The following is a 23,781-nucleotide window of genomic DNA, read 5'->3' on the forward strand; positions in this document are numbered from 1 at the left end:
TGGAAAAGGTCAGTTTTCATTCCAATCCCAAAGAAGCACAATGCCAAAGAATGTTCACACTACTCCATGATTGCATTCATTTCACATGCTAGTAAGGTAATGCTAGGGGAGATCATGGACACTGTCAAGGAGAGTCTCGAAAAGTCAGTAAAAGTGACCTTGGCAGAAATATCAAGGAGGGTGTGGAAGAAGCAGCCAGGACTGCCAAGCAGTCAGCCGAGTCAGTGTCCAAACGCGGGGAGAAGCTTGGCTGGACCAATGCCTTCAAAGCCCTCTCCCAGGGCATGGAGTCTGTCAAGGAGATTAACGAGAGCATCCTGGGACAAACCTGGCCCTACCGCTGGCCTGAGCAGCCCTGGAAAAGGAAGGAGTTCGATGGAGAGAAATTCAAGGAAGAGAAAATGTTTGAGGGCAACGAGGAGGCGCTGGGGGTCATGCTACACAAGGACTCCAAGTGGTATCAGCAGTGGAAGGACTTCAGGGACAACAATGTGCTGTTCAATCGGTTCTTCGAGATGAAGGTGAAATGTGACGAGAGCAACACCACCTTCATCCGGGCATCCCGCATGTTGACAGACAAGATCACAGACTTGATGGGGGGCCTATTCTCAAAGACAGACATGTAAAGAGTTGCTCACAGAGATCCTGCGTGTAGAAATAGACCCTGCCATCGATAAGGACCGCTTCCTGCAGCACTGTGAGAACGACATCATCCCCAACATCCTGGAGGCCATGATTTCCCAGGAGCTTGACATTCTCAAAGACGGGTGCTATAAAGCTATCTACAGCCAACTGGCCAACCCGATCCAGCAGGCCAAGGGTCTGGGCCTCCAGTTCCACTCCCACATTGTGGACATTGACAACATCGATATAGCAAGTAGGCCTTACTTTCCAAAAAAACAATATGAAAAACATCCTAAAAGAAAGCAGTGGTGCACAAGCTGTTTTTGTCATCACCTTTGAAAAGGTGAAGATAGCTTTGGATTCTGGAATAAAATGTACCCACATACACACACTCATACTCATATTTTGCATCCCAGGATTGAGAGGTCCATGAAATGACAACTTTTCTGAATTGCCTGAGGGTTTTACCTGCACTGCAACCTTCATTTCTTTTACTCAAAACCAACTGCATACATTTTAACTCCTACAGCTGCCCTTCTGGGAAGGACATGATGTGCTTTGGACGCAGAATGATAGGGTTTGTACAGCCCAGCTGTATTCCCTTTCCACACATACCTAGTCACCCTGCATCTCTGTCTCCTCACCTGAAAATTGGGACAAAGGATCACTGTGAAGAATAAACGGCTCCTTCGTATCAGAGGGTTTCAGTTCAAATGCTGAGATGTATTCCTTGTCCAACCAACCTAAAGTACCATCTCCCTCTACCAGAAAACTATTTTATTTCTTTAGCACATAACACTCTGAAATTCTTGTTAACTTATTTATTGTCCACTCCCCCTACAAGAAAGCAATTTCCGGAAGAGTGGAAATTATTTTATTCAACATTTTGTCCTGGGCACCTAAGCTTTATCATGTAAGTAAATGTTTTGATAATATCTATTGAATAATAATTTCTGATATTTATTGAGCACTCTGTACAAGGTACTAGTCTATGCACTTAAATGTATTAACTCACTATTGAATGACATGCTTAGCACTGTCCCTAGCACAGTTAGTTATCAATAGATGATAGCTATTTATACCAATTCTATGATGTTATCAAATACTCAACAGTCAAGGAACTTGAGCCCTAAGGATGTAGAGTAGGCCTTAATTTCACCACTCAAGAGCTGGTTCCTAAGATCCAATTCCTGGACACCTCGCCTCTCAACACCCCACTACCCTCAAAGAGAAAACAGGAAATTGTCTCATTGTTCCAAATTATTCCCTACCTCATCAGTTAACCGGATAATGTGATACAAACACAGCTTCTCAGTCAGCAGTATATAGTCCCATCTCTCCTTACTCCACAAATTAATTTTCACCTCAAACACAGCAAAAGCCAAAATTTGAAGCTAAAATTGGGAGATATTCACCCTGTAGTACCTCTTTTTGACCTTCAACTTAGTCCCCTGGAAAAAATCTACATAATAATGGAAATCACTCCTGCCTGTCCTTCAAGCAAGGGTGAAAGTCCAGATAGTTTATTCAAGCCATAGCCATGTGTCACTGTAGGAAGCTCCAAGGGTTCTCCAAGCAATGAAAAACCTTCTGGTGCTGGTCCGAACTGCTTCTTCTCTATCACAATAAACAAAGGAATGACTTCTAAGGTGTCTAGAGATTTAAGGGCAAAAGGCAGCAGCTTGTTTGCATGCTATATAGTAAACATGAAGAACTCACAGCAAGTTTTACACTTCTTAAGATATTTTTTCCACTGTAGTATTCTTAAAAATTTGCTTGATGACAGATTGGCTTTTAATTCTGAGGGATGAAGCACATTCCCTGCAAAGAGGCTAAGGGATGTGGACCATCAAGGCCCTGCATCTCTTCAGAACCACTGGAGACAATAGACTATGTTTCATGTAACTGCCAAGAAAAGGCCAAAACCTAAAGTCCTAATCAGGGCCTTCACAGCCAGATGTACCTGCCAAGAAAGCAAAGGGCAGCTTCCACCTCTGCTGGCTGGCAGACCAGCCCACACATTCTGCTTAGCCATGTGAAACAGTCAGCTCTTGCTCTCCCCACCCTTAGGCCTAGTATTTGGGGTAGCGACACCAGTGACTTTTCTAGGAGAGTATTTTCTAAAAATAGAACTTCCACCTTTAGGTTTAAAACTGAAAAGAAAAATATCCAGGATTAGAAGTCTGTTTTAACACAATACATTGAAAACTATAACTTAAGTGCTGGTAGCTGGGGACAGGGATCACACTAGCACACGACTTCTCAGCAAGTCATAAAAAATAGCACAGGCCTGTTTAACAGCAGGCACCTACCAGTCACGGAGTTAAGAAGTCCATGTGCCAGGCGAGGGAAAACTAAACTGACACTCCTCCTGCATCTGTTTCAGCAGTGACGGGACTGACACAAATGAACTGCAGCAGCAATTTAAGAGACAGAATCATTAATAAACTGTTTTTGGAGGCTAGCTGAAGAAGAAATGTTTGAAACCCTGAACTGACTCATTTTTCAGAAGTTAAATCAGTTTAACGGGGGGAAGGGGGGAACCCTCTAAACGACAATAAATCACTAATTGAAACATTACAGGATTTCTAACAGCCATTCTTGATTAGCATACCTTTGTGTCAAAAGCAAAAGCCAAGTGCCAGCATTTAACAGCAAGTTGCTGTTAAATCAGTCTGGTGGAACTAGATGAGAACAACAAAAATTAATCTTCAGGCCTAGGTGGATACTGTCCGGATAATAAGATGATAAAGACCTCCTCAAAGGGCTTCTGGGTACCATAAATTTTATAACAAATCTACTTCTGCCAGGCAGCCAGGATTAACTCCTATTCACTCAGCATGGGCTAATCAAAATGGAAGCATTATTATCCACCACTGCTCTGAAAAAGACACAGCATGTCGCTCACTGCACATCAGTTTGCTGACATCACTACTCACTGTAAGAGAAGTCACTTAAATACTTTGTTAAACTTAAATACAACTTTCCTACTTGTTTCTTACAGGTCAAAAAGAGAAAAAACAGAAAATATTTCATTAACTCCTTCCTCAGTAAGTTCTTCTGACTGAACATTTTTTATTGTCTATGATGACCCCCTATTATAATAAACAATTATTTCTACTATGCATTCAAGGCTTGAATGCATTATGCATTTTACCCCTATGGAACATATTCATGGCTCTCAAGGAGATAGCAAAAAATGACAAGTACAAAAAAGATGTTACTGTTTTAGTGACTACATCTTGGATTAAAGTTCCAAGAAGGCAGGAAGTGTACATGGTAAAATGAAAAGGGCTAACTGGCAGCTAACAAACACTTTCTAAATTCAAATCCATGTTCTACTCTTTCTCAAAGTTAAGGATAATGTTACTCAAGACTACTTTTTAAAAATATGGACTTCCCTGGTGGTACAGTGGATAGACGTCTGCCTGCCAATGCAGGGGACATGGGTTTGGTCCTTGATATTGGTAGATTCCACATGCTGTGGAGCAACTAAAGCCTGTTGCCCCACAACTACCGAGCCAGTATGCACAACCGCTGGCGCCACACGCTTTAGGGCCCGTGAGCCACAACTACCGAGTCCGTGTGCCGCAATTACTGTAGCCCAGGCACCTAGGCGCTTCACAAGAGAAGCCACTGCAATGAGGGGCCAGCGCACCGCAACAGAGAGCAGCCACAACTAGCGAAAGTCTGCGCACAGCAACAAAGACCCAGGGCAACCAAAAATACGTACACACATTAATGCAATTTAAACTGCCTCTTTCAAAAAAGTATAGTAGAATATAGTCACTTTTTCGTTTAGTATATTTAAGTCTTTCAGTCACTGTAAAATGAGAGCTTGAACTTAATCAGTGTTCTTTGCAACTGGAACTGCAACAATCAGTGAGAAGCAAGTTACATCCTGACCGAATGCACACACATATATACACACACACACATACAACCAATGAAGCAATATTTACTCTCACTTCGATGATGAACTCTAATTTACGCTGCTTCTTTTTTAACTTGGTTTTTAATTGTTGGTTATAATCCACTACATAAATAATCACAGGTGGCTCAGTAGTCTTTACCCCTGCCAATGAAGGAGATTCAGGAGACTCAGGTTTGACTCCTGTGTTGGAATAATCCCCTGGAGAAGGAATTGGCACTCCACTCCAGTATTCTTGCCTGGGAAATCCCATGGACAGAGAAGGCCTGGCAGGCTACAGTCCATGGGGTCGCAAAAGAGTTGAAGATTACCGAGGACACCCACCTAGAGCACATAAGAAGAAAAGTCCAAGATCAAACTGAGTCCCTCTAATATCTTTATTGTGCCAGACACAATGCTAGGCATTTTAGAGTTGTGACAGCAGTTAATCCCTAAAGCTGCTCAATGAGGTTGGTACTTTTTTTAACTGAAAAATTTAAAAATATTGTATTAATTCATTTAAAACATCACTGCTATATTTAAAATAGATAACCAACAAGGACCTACAACAAGCACCCCCAGAGAACTCTGCCCAATACTCTGTAATAATTAAATGGGAAAAGAATTTGAAAAAGAATAGATACATGTGTTTGGATAATCACTTTGCTATCTGAAACTAACACAACACTGTTAATATAAGATAAAAATTTTAAAAATAAAAATAAATACACATCATGTGTTACCATATATGTATGCATTTTAAGCAAGGTTATCGAAGTATGTAGTATAGTACAAAGAATAAAAATATTGAAGAATTAGGGAAAGGGGAAGTCTGCATAAGAAAATAGTAGATTCTAAAAAATAAATATCAATAATAAATCATTATATGTTAACATAAATGACAATTTTATGAAAAATAACTATTTCCAAAAACTTAATAAGAACAGCAACACTGTTTTACATTTTTGCAAATGTCTCTAAGATCTGGCTTAGAAGACAGCTAATTTCCCATGTGCTTCTCATTCAATCTTTTGTGATATAACACACCATGTAGACTCTATAAAATTCATGAGAGATGAAAGTATAAAGGACAAATGATGTCAGTATTACTAAGAGAGAATCTGGTCTTTCAGATCCTATGAAAAGTGTCTTGGGGATCCTCTAAAAGAGACTCCGGGAATGAGGCTGGTACTCTTGATATTCCTATTTTACAAATGAGGGAATACACTCAGAAATAAAGCACCTTACTCAAGACCCTACACTGTAGCAGAGCCCTACACTGTAGCAGAGACAGGAGAAGCTCATTCAACATTCCATCAGTTCCCCCAGTTTCCCAGCCTCTTCAGTTAGACGAGGAAATGTGTCCATTTCTGGCCAAACAGGTACAGGCAGAAATGACAGGATGAGCTGTAGGCAGACTGATACTTATCATCTCCAAGCCCAAGCCTAAAGGTGGCACAAGACACCTCAGCCATCTTTTCCCTGGCCATGGTGACCAAGACAACACAGATGGTGCCACACATGATGGTGGAACCCACATCAGCTTGGGTCTCTGAGCAACTTCTGGAGCTGAGCACCTTTTAGCCTGAAACCCACCTGGGACATGCAAGCAATAAACTTTTCAACAGATTATGCCAAACTTTGTTAAGCTCTAACTCCTGAATATCCATCCCTCCCTCAGTAATTTTACAGTTCAGGCCTCTGCCATCTTTACTGCAGTATTCTCTCAGTTTACCTGCTTCTGGGATTGCTCCCTTCAATCTATCTTCCAAACTGCCACTGGGGTGATCTTTATAACACATTTAGCCCATGTGAATATGCCATGCCTCTACTCAAAATTATTTAATAGCTCCCCTTCCCCTACAAATCCAACTTTGATAAGGTATACAAGGTTCTTTTGAATTTGGCCTCAATTACTGCCATGCTCCTGTTCTCACTCCACATCCCTCGGGCATACTGAAACATCTGCCGCTTCCCAAGATGCTGTGGCCTCTCAACCCGCTGCAGCTTTATACATACTGTTCCTTGTGTCTGGAATGCCCCCTCACTCTCCAGTCTTGGTATTTCGATGCCAGCTCAGATTTTGCTTCTTATAGGACTCCTCTCCTGACCCCTTCAAGTTGACCTACAGCCTCTCTGTCTCTTCATACCTTCACTTGTTTTTCTATCTGTTTTCTTACCATAAAGCTTTTAAAAACAAGGTCGACAAAAGACACTCAAATTTACTAGAATGAAAATCTGGCAGCATATAAACACATTTATTTTTCATGAAGCACTATGCACCCAATCCTAGGGTTGACCCTTAAGAAAAATTCAGACTACACATACTTCACTTTGAATATAACGGTGAAAGAATCAAGTTTGGAGGCCAAGACTTAACAAGACTAGTTTTCAGCTTCACAAGTTCTCTATGAAAGGCCCATATTCCATCTGGGAAACCTGGTTCCCTGCTCATGTATGTCTAAGTTCAAAACCACATGGACTAGCTCTTCTTAGAAAACAGTTTGTATTTGTTTGGAAATCTTGAGTAAAAAACAACCTTCAAGTGTGTTTTTAAAGGTTTTGTTCTGTTAAACCACTATTATAATCTTTTGCTTAAGCTGCCAGAGTCAAAGGTACTAATGCTGGAGACATTCAGAACTTGGTGTTGAGTCAATCAATTTAAGCACTGTACGAAAACAGTAAAGTTTCAAATCAGAACAAGGAGGAGCTTAGAGGCCAAACTGCCCAGAGGGAAGGGAAAACTCTGCTTCCAACTGGGGAAAAGGCAACTATAAATATTTTTACCTGTTGCTTAATTTTTTATTATTTCTTTCTGCTAGGCCATGGAATGGTTGTGAGCTGAAAACTTAGAAAAGCAAATGCTCTAATAAATTAAGCAATTCTGGTTCGCTAACAGGAAGGTTTAAAGTCAAGAGTTAGAAAGTCTCTGAGTATACTTTTTTTTTTTTTACTTTAACTTACCATGAAAGTTCAAGTTTCAGCATCCTAAAAGGGCTTTATTTTAGAAGTGAAAAGGCTCCCAATGAATAAAAGGTTAGTCTACCAACAGAAAACCAAAGTGGCGCTGGAAACATGTAAGAATGGCCTGAAAAGGTTTTGAACTCTACCACTATGTTTGCACATCTTTCATTCTGACTCAGTATTAAATTTATCTTTTTAAATGTGTGGTCCTGAGTACTTACACTCCATAGATGGAAATTATACTATCATGGAGATAACTATTTGTATGATTGGGAAAGAAGAGATTTTGATGTGCCTTTCATCTTTAAAAGCCTAACTATTCAGCTGCCCACAAGAGACCTGAACCAAGACTGACTGATCCAATGGCAATTTCCCAAGAAGAGAAGGTATTAAACCACCTCACTCTAGGTTTGCCAATTCTAGTCTATAGACCAAGGGTGAAAGTCACAATCCCTACATATTCCCTTTCAGAATTTCTCCAGACTCATCAGCAATTATCTGTAAATAATGATTAGCCTTTGCACCTAGGGAAATAGTTGTTATTCAGTTGCTAAGTCGTGACTGACTCTTTGTGACCCCATGGACTGCAGCGTGCCAGGAGTTCACTATCTCCCAGGGTTTGCTCAAATTCATGTTCATTGAGTTGGTGATGGCATCCAACCATCTCATCCCGCTGCCACCCCTTTCTCCTCTGTCTTCAATCTTTTTCAGCATCAAGCTCTTCTCCAACGAGTCAGCTCTTTGCATCACATGGCCAAAATACTGGAGTTTCAGCTTCAGCATCATTCCTTGCAAAGAATATTCAGGGTTAATTTCCTTTACAATTGACTGGTTTCATCTCCTCGCAGTAGAAGGGACTCTCAGGAACCTTCTCTCCAGCACCACAATTCAAAAGAATCAATTCTTCAGTGCTCAAGTCTTCTTTATGATCCAACTGTCACATATATATGTGACTATTGGAAAAATCATAGATCTGACTATACGGACCTTTGTCAGCAAAGTAATGTCTCTGCTTTTTAATATGCTATCTAGGTTTGTCATAGCTTTTCTTCCAAGGAGCAAGCGTCTTTTAATTTCATGGCTGCAGTCACCATCCACAGTGATTTTGGAGCCCCAGAAAAGAAAATTTGCCACTGCTTCTACTTTCTCTCCTTCTATTTGCTATGAAGTGATGGGACCGGATACCATGATCTTAGTTTTTTGAATGGTGAGTTTTAAGTCAGCTTTTTCACTCTCCTCTTTCACCTTCATCAAGAGGCTCTTTGTGAAAGTAACTCAGTCATATCTGACTCTTTGTGACCCCATGGACTATACAGTTCATGGTACTCTCCAGGTCAGAAGACTGGAGTGGGTAGCCTTTCCCTTCTCCAGGGGATCTTCCCAACCCAGGGATCAAACCCAGGTCTCCTGCATTGCAGGCGAATTCTTTACCAGCTGAGCCACAAGGGAAGCCCAAGAGGCTCTTTCCTTTCTGCCATTAGAGTGGTGTCATCTGCATATCCAAAGTTATTGATATTTCTCCCAGCAATCTTAATTCCAGTTTGTGCTTCATGCAGCATGGTATTTCACATGATGTACTCTACATATAAGTTAAATAAGCAAAATGACAACACACAGCCTTGTCTCACTCCTTTCCCCAAATTCGGAAACAGTCAGTTGTTTCACGTTCAGGTCTAACTGTTGCTTCATACAGGTTTCTCAGGAGACAGCAAAGGAGGAAGATACTGGAGTGAGGTGCCATTTCCTTCTCCAGAGGATCTTCCCAACCCAGGGATAGATTCTACACCTCTCGCATTGCAGGTGGATTCTTTACCACTGAGCCATCAGGGAAGCCCTAAGCGAAACAGACTGTCAAAAACCTGACATCTACCCTGAGCAAGGTGGGTCTTGTGAATGTGTACAAAGGATGAGTATTGTGCATGCCATGAGACAGATTTTAATAAGAAAATAGATTTTTTTAATCCTGCAAAATATAGTCTTGAATACAGGTTTGTCCAATATGCTAAGTAATACAGTTTACTACTTCTTCTCAGGAGACAAGATAGTATGGTTGACAAAACCAAAATTTACAAAATTTGAGAGCTTGTGGCTTGGAACATTAGATGCTACCCTAATTGGGGAACATCTGAGAGTTTCTCATTATGAAATCATGTAGAAACTTTGTATTAAACCAATGACAGAGAAAAAATGAAGGAAGAAAAGAATCTTAAGTTACAGCACTGTCACCATTTTGTAGTATTTTAACCTAATCTTGACTAGATAACTAAAAGATCCTAAAAGATGATGCTGTTAAAGTGCTGCATTCAATATGCCAGCAAATTTGGAAAACTCAGCAGTGGCCACAGGCCTGGAAAAGGTCAGTTTTCATTCCAACCCCAAAGAAAAGCAATGCCAAAGAATGTTTGAACTACCACACAATTGCACTCATCTCACATGCAGTAAAGTAATGCTCAAAATTCTCCAAGCCAGGCTTCAACAGTACATGAACTGAGAACCTCCAGATGTACAAGCTGGATTTAGAAAAGGCAGAGGAACCAAAGATCAAATTGCCAACATCCATTGGATCACAGAAAAAGCATGAGAGTTACAGAAAAACATCTACCTCTGCTTCACTGACTATACCAAAGCCTTTGACTGTGTGGATCACAACAAACTGTGGAAAATTCTTCCAGAGATGGGACTACCAGACCACCTTACCTGCCTCCTGAGAAATCTGTATGCAGGTCAGGAAGCAACAGTTAGAACTGGACATGGAACAACAGACTGGTTCCAAATTGGGAAAGGAGTACATCAAGGCTGTATATTGTCACCCTGCTTATTTAACTTATATGCACAGTACATCATGCGAAATGCGGGGTTGGATGAAGCACAAGCTGGAATCAAGATTGCTGGGAGAAATATCAATAACCTCAGACAAGCACCCTTATGGCAGAAAACGAAGAGGAACTGAAGTGAAGATCATGGCATCTCGTCCCATCCTTCATGGCAAACAGATGGGGAAACAATGGAAACAGTGACAGACTTTAGTTTCTTGGGCTCCAAAATCACTGTAGGTGGTGACTTTAGCCAGGATATTAAAAGACGCTTGCTCCCTGGAAGAAAAGCTATGACCAACCTAGATAGCATATTAACAAGCAAGAGACATTACTTTGCTGACAAAGGTCTTTTTAGTCACAGCTGTGATTTTTCCAGTAGTCATGTATGGATGTGAGAGTTGGCCCATAAAGAATGCTGTGTGCAGAATAATAGATGCCTCTGAACTATGATGCTGGAGAAGACTCTTGACAGTCCCTTGGACTGCAAGGAGGTCAAACCAGTCAATCCTAAAAGAGATCCGTCCTGAATATTCATTGGAAGGAGTGATGCTAAAGCTCTGGCCACCTGATGCAAAGATCTGACTCACTGGAACAGATCCTGATGCTGGAAAAGATTGAAGGCCGGAGGAAAAGGGGATGACAGAGGATGAGATGGTTGGATGACATCACCGACTCAATGGACATGAGTCTGAGCAAGCTACAGGAGTTGATGATTGACAGGGAAGCCTGGCATGCTGCAATCCATGGGGTTGCAGAGTCGGACACAACTGAGCGACTGAACTGACTAGATAATACATGGCTCAGAAAAATAAAAGACTTCAAACCACCTTTATAGCAATTTTTAAAAACTAGTTTGAAACATGCAACAGTTTATTACAAGGTGCTATATCAGATGCATGGCCCTTTACGTTGAGAACAAAATAGAACAATATCATTTACAGAAGAGAGGACAACAACTAAATGTAGATAATGAATGATGACAGTGTTAAGATATACAGAAAATGTCAAGGTAACACAAATAATTAATGCTTAAAAAAAAAAACAACTCTAAACCATAGACTACATCTGAAAGCAGATTTCTTGGCTCCTACTACACAATCAAGATTGCACTATTTTTTCTGGGTTTTGCTTAAAAACAAAGTACCTCCCACAAGTTTATTTCATTTCTACCACTGCTCGTTTTACTTCTCAAGATTCCCACTATGTGAAAACCAATACAACAAAAAGTGATAGGAAATTTTCAAAAACCTTGCCTCAGAATTTATGTTCATTTTAGGGTACACCTTTAAAGTGGCTACCAGGAAGAAGTAAGGTAGAGATCATTAGGATGGGGCAGCCTCAGCATTCCAGAACAGAGAAAGCCTGCACAGGCATGCATTCAAGAGATGGGGGTGGCTTTTTCTTCCTCCCCAACAGAACAAATGGGAACCCTAACTCCTGTCTTAGGGAGTTCCAACTACAAGGAGTGAAAAGAACTAAAGATCAATCCAGGTTTTGAGGAATCTGCTAAAAGTGAGAGGAAGCAACATTACTCATTTTTTGTTATTCAAAAAAAAAGCTACCACTTCTAAAGTATATGCTAATTTAAATTCTACACAACCAACTTAGGGGCATTTTCACCATGAATGCATAAAAAAAATTTGTCAATTTGCTTAAGTTAGGCAAGTTTTTTAAAGTCACTCAAATTTAGACCTATTGAGTCCATCACCACAAAGCTTTATGAAAGTATGGCACTGCACTAGAATTACTTTGTCTTAGAACTTATAAACACATCAGCTATTCCTACATAACCTTTATGATCATCTACATCTGTTTACCATCCCAACTATCGTTCCTCAAAGGTTTTTCTTGAAAGGGTAAAAAAAATCCACTTTAGTATCACCCTAAGTAACATTATCCATGAAGTCATAGGTCTAATATGCTAGTTACACTTTCATTAATACACGTTAATGAAAATATAGGATAAAAAATATTCATCAGGCAAAACTCATCTCATGTACCATCAATAGTATAAAAAAACACCCCTTTGTACACTCATTTCAGCAGCACACACACTAACAATGTAACCAAAGCCACACTTTGGGGAACAGTGATTTAGTACCAAATCCTTCATTGCAGCTAAGGAAACAGGCTCAATGAAGGGGTGTAACTTGCCCAAGGACACACAGAACTAGTGGCAGACTCTAGACTAGAACTTAGTCCAACGGTGGTCAACTAAAGTAGAATGTACAGATGGGTAAGATACAGGGAGAATTAGTCCTTGGGGACTTCCCCAAGAAGTGAACTTCAAGCAGTTGCTAAGCCCTTTGACAGCAGATCCAGGTTTTTCATTTTCTCTGAGAAGCCACACACGTAACATGGTATTTGCTGGTGGACTCTCAGAGTGTCTGGATGGGCTGGAATAAATCTGTTGCTTCCTTCCTGAACTCTCATGTGGTTCTCCCAACCTCACTGAAGACCAAGGCATGCTGCCAATGATAAAAATGTCTCCTGGATCAGTTTCCCACTTTTTGATCCAACAATATCCTAGCCACTGAGCTCCTGTCCCCATTGCTAGATTCATGCATGCTCTATATGGTTTCAGGAGGAAGATTTTCCATCTCTGGGTTTTAGGCTAGCTTTGGAAACAGGCTGGAAGTTTCCATTACAGAGTTACTCCAGTATTTCCCAGATACCCAGACCAGGTTTTATTTTCAAGTGATAGATAACTTGTGTCTATTATGTGCCCAGCAATGTTTTATACACTGTCCCATACTTCCCATATAAAAGAAGGCAAAATGATATAGTTCCTGGCCTGTTGGGAGCTGCCAATCCATGTGAGTTTCACTGTACATGCAGGCAGTTAACAATAACTAACATTATTAAATGTTTATCTATATGCCAGGCATTGTACCATGTCCTGCAAATGTCTTATTGACTCCTCACAACAATTTACTGTGATTATTTTCACTTAATACATGAAGGAAACAAGGCTTACAGATGCTAAGTGGCTCATCCAAGGTTAAGTGACAAGTAGATGGTAAAGTTCAGATGCAAACCCAGACTCTACACAGATGCTCTTACCTGTGCACTATGTACACTTGAATCTTTAAATTCACAGTGAAAGGAAACATGACTTCTGTATATCTAATTTCCTAAAAGTGAGCTTCTTTATTGCATTAGGGGATGCATTTATTAAATTAAAAAATATATATAACACATTCTGAGAGTGCCATTTCATACTGATTGAGGGAAGAGTTTGCTCCTTGTAATCTGAAACTATGCAATTTGCACTCTCTCGACCAAAAAAAAAAAAAAAAAGCCATCAAATTAAAACTAAATGAATATTGTCACTTATCACCTAAATCAACTTTGGAATGTTAGTTGTTCAGTCATGCCCGACTCTTTGCGACCCCATGGACTGCAGCCCACCAGGCTCCTCTGTCCATGAGATTTTCCAGGCAATGATACTGGAGTGGGTCGCCATTTCCTTCTCCAGGGGACCTTCCCAACCCAGGTATGGAACTGGGGTCTCCTGCACTACAGGCAGATTCTTTACTGACTGAGCTTATTCGTGGTGGCTCAGTGGTAAAGAATTTGTCTGCCAATGCAAGGAGATGAGATTCAGTCCCTGGGTGGGGAAGACCCCCTCGAGGAGGAAGTAGCAACCCACTCCAATATTCTTGGCTGGAGAACTCCATGGAGAGAGGAGACTGGGTTATAGTTCATGGGATCACAAACAGTTGCAAAGAGTTGGACAGGACTGAGCGATTGAGCACACTCGCAACCTTATTCCTACTTTGGGGATACAACTGGAGTACTAATGTGGTATAATAAAAAATATACTTGGTCTTTATCCCCAGTTACTACCAGAGGTCCTAAAACCCCTGGAATTCCTTTACAGATAAGACTTCTTGTTATTCATTAAGGAGCAGGGTTTAGACCACACCTGAGTTTCTCTTTGATAGTTTGAAAAGAAGCTACCTTTGTCAGAAAGCCCAGGCATATGACTGGAACTTTCAGTCCCACCTTTAGCCCCAAGGAAGGGAAGGGTGGCTGAAGTTTCATCAACAAAGGTCAATGATTTAATAAATTATGCCTACATAAAGGAACCACAACTGAAAGTCAAACAAGGCTAGGGGTGCTTCCGTCTAGTCAAAGCCATGGTTTTTCCAGTGGTCATGTATGGATGTGAGAGTCGGGCCATGAAGAAAGCTGAGCGCCAAAGAACTGATGCCTTTGAACTGTGATGTTGGAGAAGACTCTTGAGAGTCCCTTGGACTGCAAGGAGATCCAACCAGTCCAACCTAAAAAAGATCAGTCCTGAATATTCATTGGAAGGATGGATGCTGAAGCTGAAACTCCAATACTTTGGTCACCTGATGCAAAGGTCTAAATCACTGGAAAAGACCCCGATGCTGGGAAAGACTGAAGGCAGGAGGAGAAGGGGATGACAGAGGATGAGACGGCTGGACGGCATCACCAACTCGATGGACATGAGTTTGAGCAAGCTCCAGGAGTTGCTGATGGACAGGGAAGCCTAGTGTGTTGCAGTCCACAGTGTTGCAAAGAGTTGGACATGACTGAGTGACTGAACTGAACTGAGGGGAGCTTATGGCTTCCCAGGTGGCACTAGTGGTAAAGAACCTGCTTGCCAATACAGGTAGATATAAGGGATGCAGGTTTGATCCCTGGGTTGGGAAGATTCCCTGGAGAAGGGCATGGCAACCCACTTCAGTATTCTTGCCTAGAGAATCCCATGGACAGAGGACCCTGACAGGCTAGTCCATAGGGTTGCAAAGAGTCAGACATGACTGAAGCAACTTAGCACGCAAGGGAGCTTCAGGGTTGGTGAATACACTGATGTGCTGGGAGGCTGGCATGCCCAGAGGGGACATGGAAGCTCTGTGCCCCTAATTCAAATCTTGCCCTATCCAGGTCTTCCATTTGGCTGTTTCTGAGTTGTAGCCTTTATAATGAAACAGAATTCATACATATCATGTTTTAGCAGCTAAATGAGTCATATGTACTAGCAAATTATCCATCGTGGGGGAGGGTGCTCATGGGAACCCCTAAATTTGAGGTCTACCAGGCAAAAGTGCAAGGAGGAATTTGAGACAACCTGATACTTGCGGCTGGCACTTGAAGTGGGGCAGTCTCCTGAGACTGAGTCATTAACCTGTGGGATCTGCACAAACTCCAGGCAGTTTGTGTCAGAAGTGAACTGTTGGATACTCAGTGATGTCAGAGAATTGTTGAAGGGACGGCATAATTAACCTCAGGAGAAGAAGTCCATGTTACAACCAATTTGAAGTGAAGTGAAGTGAAGTGAAGTGAAGTGGCTCAGTCGTGTCCGACTCTTTGTGACCCCATGGACTGGAGCCTACCAGGCTTCTCCCATGGGATTTTCCAGGCAAAAGTACTGGAGTGGGTTGCCATTTCCTTCTCCAGAGGATCTTCCCCATCCAGGGATCGAACCCAGGTCTCCCGCATTGTAGGCAGACGCTGATACTTATTTAATTGAAGCCACCTTCCTTGATCTCATCATTAAATCTGTAGCTGTCACCAATTCAGAGTAGTACTTGCCATTTTCAGCACTAGAAGAAAATCTGGCCTTATGTCAGATTCACAAGTACCTGGTAGAATAAAATTTCTTTTAAAAGACTAACGATTTAATTTGATCTGCTAAAGAGACCATGTAATGTTACAAAAATATGAAGTCAAAATATATTTTCTTTAATTATTTTAGTTGCGGTTTAACTCACATTTAATCCCCATGAAAGAATCATGAATTACCTCAATAGTTTACATGTAACTGTTCCCTTTGGGTAACAGACATTGTTAAATGACAATCGCCACCACACAGTATTATATACTTAACTCAAACTCTAATGGACCCATGAACAATACGTTCCCTCTGTTTGCCAACTTCTTATTTGTCAAAAACAAAAGTCAAAAGAGAGATCTCAAAGAAGTTAGGCTTAAGCAGTCAATCATGACCAACTAGTCAATCTTGAAGACCAATCTGGTCAAACCAGACACTGCATCAATGCACTCATCCCTTCCCATCAGGAATATACTTTTCAATCAGGGGAGAGAATACTGTCATCAGAGACCTGGTCAGGGGCACTGGATTACCCAACTCCAAAGGTCCCCATTCCCCTCCTTGTAAATGGTGTTGTCTAGCACCGGGCAACTGTGTGGGCCTGTTCCTTCCTGAGCCACTCTTCTCCTATCAAGTGCCACTGTTAGCAATTTCCACCTTTTCTCAGCTGGACAATTTTTTCTTCACCCTATGCATATGGCCCACAATATCACCACTGCCACCACTCTGCACTCCCAAAGGCCTGCTTCCTGAAATGTTCTCCTCCCGAGCAACTGAACCCACATAACTAAATGCCTCTGGAAAGGTCTTTAGACTTTTCTCTTTCATATAATGTTAGTAAACCCCCAAGCAAAATTCTCCTACCATTGACATCAGCTATAACCAACTGTTTTGAGTAAATGACTGGACAAGTGACTAGTTATTTCAAAGAAAAACTAATTTACTTGGAGAAAAAGAATCACAGAAATATCCTTTAAAATGAACACATCACTCCTTACTTTTGAACTGTACTCACTTAGAATAAAGAAAACGTCACCACTCTGAGAACCTGGAACTTCTAGCATGTCTATAATCCTGCCACCCAGAACATATGCTGCCAGAGTCCCAGCACCCTCACTGGAGGGGTATTCCTTGCCTTCCCTTCCTGTTTAAAGGCAGCCACTAGGTAGTCATTAAGTAGATATAAAGTAAATGTTTAATTGGAAACAAATTTGTTTCACAGATTTTTTTAAGAATAAAGCAATTGTAGATATTTTCACAGAGCCATTCTAAAAATGTTTTGTCCATGCATATACCTGGGTTTTCCTGTTCATATTCCAAGGCAGGTCACTGGAAATGGGAATATGCAGGTCAGCATTTTGCATAGGCATTCTGGACAGCATATAGAAGAGACCAAACACCAAGGATTCAATTAAACTCAAACAAACTCTACTCAGTGCCTACAAGGATATATTTAAGGCAGTGCAAATAAGAAAACAAAATCAGTGCAGAGAAGTCCTATACCTGCCAGTACCTTCTCTGTAACTTTAAGCAAGTTTACTAACCTTTAGAGAGTTCCATTTACCTTCTGCTTTTTTATCTGTTTTCAGCCTCAAAACATTTTGATCGACTGAAATCTTATGGGGAAACTCAATATAACAGCAACTATAGCAAAGTCAAACATGGGTGTGGTGGTGGGGAGCAGGAGCAGTGACATGGAAGCTAGACAGCAAGATGAGGGGGTTTTCCATGTCTACCACAGATATACTCCAGAAATGACCCCTGAGAGGGCTCTACATAGCCCAGTTTGAAAAATTATCATGTCAGATATTCTAAGATTCTTGGAGGGTCTTCTTCCTGCCTTATTCTTAGCTGGACAAAGAATTAAATGCATTCAATACAGTAAATGCTATGATTTGAGTCTTGTTCAGAATCAAAGTTATAGGTCACACACCAACCCACTTTTAGGCAAACGCTGCAGAATCCAAATACTTCATCAACCAGAAAGAGCTAAAAGCTATAACCAAACTCTGTGATCTTGATATGGTGGAAGTGATCTACTTTTAAAATAATGAAAGCAAGTTTTTCCAAAACACTGTATCCTAGACTGACCAGCAGAGATTAAGGCAAAAATGAGAAGTCCTACACTATGCAGTGATGCTGCCCAAGATCCTTGGTCAGTCATCGTATCTGGTCTGGATCTTCAGGCCATGGTGACAAAATCATTTTCAGTCCCCAGGTCCTGAGACTGAATCCTCCAGCAGAGCAGGGAGAACAGGAACAAGGATTATGCATCGCAGCAGTATGCAACCTAAGCTTCCATGATGCAATCCAGCCCAAAACCCAACAACACACCTTGGTCAAAGGACACTGCTGAGCAAGAACAGGCCCTCAGGAAGTCAGTAGTTATCAACATGAAGCCTACTTTTTTCATATAATCAGGTTGGTATCAGGGCACTCACTGACCATGATGATTTATTTTGGTACAAGGGCTATTCACCACCTCAAGATCCCTTTACTGAGCTTCCCTATTCTGATGTATGGTATTTAAATAGTTTCACCTGCACACATCTTAAAGAAGAGAATTTGGCATTTCTCCCCTCCCATTTTCTCCTTTCTACATATCACAACTTCAAAAGATTAGTTTGAGCCACTTCAGATAATTAAAAGGCTAAGTTCTTACTTGTAATCATCCACTAATTGAACAAGTCAGGTGCTACAGTAATCTCCTTTTTCCCCCAAAATAAGTAGGTTCCTCCATCACCAAGAAAAACAGATATAAGAACTGGTAAAACTAGATGTGAATTGAAAGACACTAACTCAATGAAACACTCTGGTCCATTGTGCAGAGAGCTTCAGAACACTGTTCCAACATTTAGGGAGAATTGATCCTGGTTCACTGGTATCAACATCTGTAAATAGACACAAAGAGGTAACTGTAAGTAATCAAGAGCTGGGGGAATAGGAGTCACCACGTAATTACCATTGTTTCATTCAGAGTTACCACATCTTCACCTTAAAACAACTGGCAGCCAGTGTACAATTAACTCTTCTTACTGCAGCACAAAATAGTAGCAAAATCAGATTAATTTTAAGTCATCTAATGCAATGCAAACACACAACTCCAAAAGTAAGTGGTATCAACTCTTCTTTCAGAAGAGTTTGTCCAAAAGCCCCAGGAGTTTAACAAACCCACTGGTACTCTAGATTAAAAGGCCAGTTCATTAAAAGGCCAGTTCAGCTCTGAGAATCTAAATTCATTTAGGTTTGTAGATTCTTTCCCCAAACACAATTAGTGGCCAATGCAGGAGTCAGTGGCTTCTCCCTGTATTCAAGTTCCCCTCCTACCCATCCGACCCATTTCACAAATTAGAAAAGAGCCACCACTCTCCAAACTGACTGATGAAATTTCAGCCTACAGGGTATTTTCATACTTGAGTTATAAGTGAAGATGAATATGGACAGCTTAATAATCCATTAGCTAGATTAAAATCCAACATTAGGATACAACCTAGACCAAAGCCACATGTGTGCATGTGTGCACATGTGCACTGTCGCTTCAGTCCTGTCCAACTATTTGCAAACTGCTGGACTGTAGCCCACCAGGGTCCTCTGTCCATGGGATTCTCCAGGCAAGAATACTGGAGTGGGTTGTTATGCCCTCCTCCAAGGGGATCCAGGGGAGGAATCTGACCCAGGGATCGAACCCGAGACTCTTGCATCTTCTGCGCTGGCAGTCAGGTTGTTTACCACTAGAGCCCCTTGGGAAGCCTGTGTGTGTGTGCGTGTGTGTGTGTCTAAGTGAAAGTGTTACTCAGTCATGTCTGATTCTTTACAATCCCATGGACTGTATAGTCCATCAGGCTCCTCTATTCATGGAATTCTCGAGGCAAGAATACTGGAGTGGGTAGCCATTCCCTCCTCCAGGGGATCTTCTTGATGCAGGGATTGAATCCAGTCTCCTGCATTGCAGGCAGATTCTTTACCGTCTGAGCTACCAGGGAAGCCCCCATATGTAATCAATTCTCAGTTCTTTGAGTTACTCTGCAGTATAAAGGGTAGAGTCTATTGTTTGCCTAATTCTAGCTGTTCACTTGCTTGCTAACCAAAGACTTCCTATTTACATTCAAGTTGGGATTCAGTAAGTCAGTTCAAGCTCAACTCCAACCCCTTCATTACCCCAGGACTGCCCAGGACTATTCAAGTTACTTTTGATAATCCATCTACCCATGCTAGAACTTAAAACAGGTGACAACTCCAAAATTTCTGATTCATTTTTCACAAACACGAAAAAGTTTTACTTACAATTTCTGATACTAACTTTACTACAAACAGCCCAAGCAACATTTAAGTCTCTCAACTGCCTAGCTCAAAGAGCCAATTCACTCAAAGAACACACTAGTCACTGTTGTGGTGTTCAAAAGAAGAAAACAGCATATTCTAACTGTTTCAGCCCACTGAAACATTTGACTCTACAGGGCCAAATCAAGGAGGAGTTCTGATTGGGCCTCTCAAGTGGACAATCTGGTCAAGGTGAGGCTGAGAAGCAACTGGCTACTAGAGATGAACGCCCCCAACAGAAGGCAAAAGTAGGTTACATCACTTGGCTACATGCCAGCCCAAAGATGCCAACAGAGTGGGATTATGCCCACAATGGTCATTTATCTAATGTAATCCAGAGTGAACTTTTAGCACCAACCTACGTACACACCTCAGCTGAATGTTATTAGTCATCAGGCAGACCAGACAAAAGTGGAAATAGTGCAACATAAAATCTGCCTTCCTACAAAAAACAACTTCAAACTTAGATTGTAATGGTCATCTTGTAGACCAACAGGGGCATGTTATTATCATTTGCCCAATCTTCAGCCCTAAATTCACAGCTAGAAGCAAAAGAGGATTCATATACTAGAACACATTTGGGGTACCCAATATGCAATTTTAAAAAGCATAGAAGACAAAATCCTGTAAGGAAAAAGGCAACCTCTCAATTGAACATCCCACTGAATTCTTAACTCATGCCTTGAGATTCATCTGCCAGAAAAGACCCAGATGACCACTGCCTCCTCCTCTCCCACTCTCAGCAGGGTGACCTTTTTTCCCTACAATACTCTAAGTAAAGTGAAAGTCACTCAGTCGTGTCCAACTATACAGTCCATGGAATTCTCCAGGCCAGAATACTTGAGTGGGTAGCTGTTCCCTTCTCCAGACAATACTCTTAAGAGTATCCTTAAAATAGTATGTGGCAAGACTAGGAAAAGCAACAGAATTAAAAGGAACATCATTTTCTTTATCCTTCTTGCTCTTATTTTGCCCACCTATTCTGAGCCCAGCCTCCATCTCTCTGACCTAGACTCTCTTCACTCTTCTCTTTGATCACTAGGCTCTAGCCATTACAGCCTCTCCTACCCCTAATCCTCCCCTACCTCCTCTACACCATCCCTTTCTTCCCACTCCTTGGAACTTGCCACACTCCAGCCCAGTTTTTGCACTAGCTAGTCCCTAAACCTGGAAGGTTCCTCCCGTATTTTTGCAAGGCTGGCTCCTTTTTATTTAAAGTACAACTTCAGTGTTGCCTTCTCAGAAAGCTTTAGACTGTACCCCAGTCAGACACTTCCTATCACAACACTCACAATCACAGATAAGAGATGATTTTCTTCAGCTCTTATCAAAACCCAATTTGCTTATTTATCTGTCCCCACCCCGCTCCAACGAAGGCTCCATGAGAGCATGGACCTTACTGCTATGTTCCTCTTTGTATGCCCACTGCCTAAAATACTGGCTAGCAACTAGTAGCTTGTCAATAAATGTTTGTTGAATGAATGAATTTTGGACTTTTTATTCAATGATTCCAAATCAGTTAAGGTGAGAACAGTAGTCATTTTTTCCTTTTGTTGCATTTCTGTGAAACATCCAAACATGCTGTTACTTGTACAATGAAAGCACTAAATATTGTTTTATCAGGCCTGAAAGCCCTGATGAGTAGGATGGAACCCATTACGATAATTCTAGCAATATGCACATAAACTCAGTTACAGAGGAAGAGGATTTACAGACACCTTCTAATCATCAAAGGATCCCTAAAATTTGGGAACCATCTCTTAAAGTTCTTTAGAAAACAGCTCCAGACTCAAGAGGATTTCCAAAGAAAATATCAACACCAAAGTAGGAATCATTACACTTCACTCTGAAATCCCTACCACAGGCTAAAGCAGCACTACTTTTTCCCCCCTTAAACCAACAAAACATCAACGAAGAGACCTTCTTTTCGAATCATTCTCTGCTAAATAATTTTTCCACATCCGTTACTGGTTTGTATTCTTCCCTGAAAGAAAACTAAGCAAACCACGCTGTCTCATGTAAGACCACCTATACACAAAGAATAAGCTAAATAAATAAGATGGAAATCTGCACAAGCCAAATGTGTCACTGAAGACTTGTGTGCCAGACACACAAAAGAAAAAATAAGAGAGCTATTGTCCAATTGTAGAAACAAAAGAGTAACACGGGCTTTTCTGTTCTCCAAAGTGCATCATGAAGTGTGGGTGGAGAGAAACAAGAAATCTAGAATTAGCCTAACATCAAATCATTTTGGAAAGAGTTGACAACATTTAAATTCCTCACACATAAAGTATTTAGAGCAAGAGACCTTGATTCCTGGGCTATGATGCCATTTAGGAATCCTTGCAAGGGCTTTGGAATTCCAGTATTCAGAGGATAAAACGCTCATTTTAATCGGGAGCGACCGGGGATTGAGAGGTACTCCCAAAGAGAGACAGCTTGTAACTGAAGTATTACAAAGCTTGCAGTTAAGACCTGGGATGGAGGCGGAACACCAAATTCAAAAGAGGTAACCAAGATACCAAGTGCTATAAAGGAAAAAAAAAAAACAAAAAACACCAGAGTTACCACCTAGTCACGGAGAATTAAAGTGGAAAGGAGGGCTATGCACGGGAGAAGATGGGGGGGGGGGGGGAATGGAAAAAAAACCCCAATACATTTGTCACTCTGTCCCACTTCCTATACAGGATACGGGCAAAGCTTCCAGCCCCATCACCTCAGGCACAGATGGTTATCGTATATAGCAAAGGTGCATAGGAAGGACTTCAGGTCTGAGCCCCTTAATTCCAGGGCTGTTAATGATTAAAGAGGAAGATGGGGGTGGGGAGGTAGATAAGGGCGGAGGGAGCTGGAGATTCACCCACCACCTCTCGTTTGGGCTCCTACCTCACGGCGCTTACAAGGCGCAGAGGACCAGAGTCTGTACCCCCTCCAGGGCAGCTCCGGCCCCCAGAGCCCCAGGCCCTGGGTTGAGGGGTGCTGGCGGTGAGGAGGCAGGGACAGTAGGTAAGTTTTCTGAGCCCTGCGGCTGACACGCCACAGGCTCCCCTCACAGCCTCTCCTTCCAGCGGGACCAGTCCAGACAAGGAGCTGATTTCCACGCCTCCCCTTCCACCCCCCCTCCCTTTCTCGAAGGTACCCAACCCCCGCCCCTTCATCTCCCAAAGCCTCCCCTTCTCCTCAACACCCCCCCCAAACTCACAGCTGCTCCAGAGGTTCCTCCAGTCAAACCCTTTCTGGAAACGACGGCGGCCCGGCGGGTCCAAAACACCTACCATCCCCGCTCGCGTTTCCAGGTTCCCTACCCCCTCCGCCGCCGCCGCCGCCGCCTCTTCTCCCACCACTGCCGCCGCCTCCCCTTCATCTGCCGCCCACCAGCGGCGGCCGCCCCGAAGCCCCGCCCCCTCCATCGCCTCCTGCATCATCACTTCCGGTAACCCCGCAGGCCGCCCGCTCCGGCAGGCGGAATAGGAAAGGAGAGAGGAGGGAACGAGTGGCAGTTAGCGTCACGACGTACGCAAAGGCGTACGAAGCTGTCGCCAAGTAAGGGCAAGGACTTAGCA

The 23,781-nt window shown here is 42.0% G+C and overlaps 1 protein-coding gene and 1 pseudogene across 8 annotated transcripts in view; one reads left to right on the forward strand and one right to left on the reverse strand.

The window, feature by feature from the left end:
- The window catches only part of DCUN1D3 (defective in cullin neddylation 1 domain containing 3), a 53,444-nt gene extending 29,840 nt beyond the window's left edge, over nucleotides 1–23,604 (reverse strand). Inside the window, exons 1-3 of one of the 8 annotated variants that reach the window (XM_043914469.1) lie at nucleotides 23,421–23,560; nucleotides 18,698–18,789; nucleotides 17,194–17,269 (exon numbers count right to left, since the gene is read on the reverse strand). The gene's annotated coding sequence lies outside the window, so the exon portion shown is untranslated. Of the gene's footprint in view, nucleotides 1–17,193; nucleotides 17,270–18,697; nucleotides 18,790–23,104; nucleotides 23,331–23,420 lie in introns of those variants that run through there. The other 7 variants (XM_043914471.1, XM_043914473.1, XM_043914470.1 and 4 more) reach the window with 7 other exon arrangements.
- Nucleotides 1–23,765, forward strand: LOC122702001 (annotated as a pseudogene).
- Nucleotides 23,766–23,781: the final 16 nt, after the last annotated feature.

This window comes from Cervus elaphus, chromosome 10, assembly GCF_910594005.1.
Source record: "Cervus elaphus chromosome 10, mCerEla1.1, whole genome shotgun sequence".
Lineage (NCBI taxonomy): Eukaryota > Metazoa > Chordata > Mammalia > Artiodactyla > Cervidae > Cervus > Cervus elaphus.